Below are 2183 nucleotides of genomic sequence, written 5' to 3' on the forward strand. Positions count from 1 at the left end.
TTTGGGGAAAAATCGGTCGATTTCTCCGTCCCTGCCCGGTGGCGAGTCTCTCCCCCTCCTTTCCTGCCCATCACCAACCTTTTCAGTGATGTGTATCCGCAGATATTGCCATTAGTCAGGCGGCGTGTGCGGGAGCTCTGTAAGGAAGCGTCTTACTCCACCATGCGCCCCCCCCCCAAATGGCTAGTGTTTTTAGCACACTTGATCTGAATGCGGCAGAGATTGCAAATTGCAACAGTGCAATCGACTGCACATGTGCTAAAAAAGGCCCACATAGCTGAGCTGTGGGAAGTGGGCCAGAACATAACAGCTCCACAATCTGATGGAATAGGGTGGCTGCTCTTTACTTTTCCATGATGGCTGCCTCTGGAGGACATTCTGCCTCATTGAGGTTGTGCCTCCCCTCACTATCCTCCTCTGCTCTATCTGGCACTCATCAGTGACCTCATCATCATCATCCCCTCCATACTCATTATAACTGGAGCCAACTTGGCAATAAGCTGCGGCTGGGGGGAAATGACTGCCAATTTGTTGTTTATCAGTGTTCTGCCCTCTCTATTGCCCATTACTTACTGTATTCTGTGCCAAAGCATTTCAATATGGCTACTGTCTCTGCACAAAAGTTACATAGTTATGTAGTTAGTCTGAAAAAAAAACAAGTTCATCCAGTTCAACCCACAGAGAAAAAGTCTACTCCTAGCTTAAATGCACACTTCAGTCAGCTTTTAATACATACAGTATATGTGCCGCCCCAATGGGGCATAGAATTATATATATATATTGTTTCTCTGAACCATTTTTCTATGGACGTTATGTTTAGTTCACATGCTGCCATCTAGTGACCTTTTCTGGTAATGCATTTGTATTTTCTACGTTTCTTTCTCTGATGTATGACACACTTCCTTTATATGTAATGCTTCACCCTTCTTCCTGTGATTGTACTTCCTGTGTAATGGAGGCAGCTAACAGGCCACATGTAGCAGGGCACATGTATTCTGCATAGTAAGCTACAGACAATATCATATTTTGACTTCATAATACCACAATCTATTCATCTGTTGTATCCTGTCATCTGCTGTAACGATGTTTTGGATTAAACACCTCTGTGGATGGAAATGGTATTGGTGAGTTCAAGCTATCTGATGAGGATTTTCCTCAGTGATTATATCTGCCTTTAGAGGCCAGGCATAGAGGTCTCACAAGGGATAAATCGCTTCACAACAATTGGAGTCAGAATAGTATACACCTATTAAAATGCATAAAGGGTGCATGAACAAGGCTTTTTTTTTTAGCCACTTATAGCTTGTATTTTTAAGATGCCGCACTCTCTCCAGTTGCTGACTCATTTAAAAATGTAGGCCAGGTATTCCCAGTCATATACTCTTTAAACTGCTGTGGATTTCAGGAACGGGGATTTCAGGATACAAAGCCACCAGAAGCTCACATGAAGATGTAGCAGCCACAAAAGTGCATTGAATTACACAGAACGCAGAATGAATGGAAAAAGTGACAGATGATCTTTCCAGGCCATCCCTCAATCCATCTATAATCACCACATCACTCCCCAGGTCTCCTTCCTGCATCATAGCCTTCACAAATGAATGTTATCATCATCTTCATCTTGTGATAATGTCTGGCCCTTTCTATTGGCAGCCCAGGACCAAGCACTACATCATTGGAAAAGGTCACATACCTCGAAGAACCAGATATTTTGCAGCAGCTGCAACAGGAAAGGAATAGCCAGGGATAGCTGCAAAAGTATAAATGAGTCAAAAACCTTTGTCACTTTTCCCTGAATGTGACAGTGGCAGAGTGACAAAGTCTCTTTAAGGAAGTTTAAAAAGTATTCGAACCTAAAAAATGTAATGAACTGTAGCTTACCCTTGGTGACTGCTTTAGTTTTAATTTTTCAGGCTAAAAACATTTTTACCAAGTACAGAAAAAACTGTCAAGGCACCCTTTAAAAATGATGGACAATTCAAAGTAGAGGTCGACCGATATATCGGCAGGCCGATATATCGGCCGATATTTGGCCGTTTTGGAGAAATCGTCATCGGACGATTTTCATCCAAATTAGGCCGATATTTAACATGGCCGTTGGCGGTGCCTCAGCTCCAGAGCTAGGCCGAAGCCGCGGCCTTTCCTGATGCTGTGACCGCGGCGGCAATCCGCTGATCCATGGA

The sequence above is a fragment of the Rana temporaria genome, chromosome 11, assembly GCF_905171775.1.
Source record: "Rana temporaria chromosome 11, aRanTem1.1, whole genome shotgun sequence".
In the NCBI taxonomy this organism is placed as follows: Eukaryota; Metazoa; Chordata; class Amphibia; order Anura; family Ranidae; genus Rana; species Rana temporaria.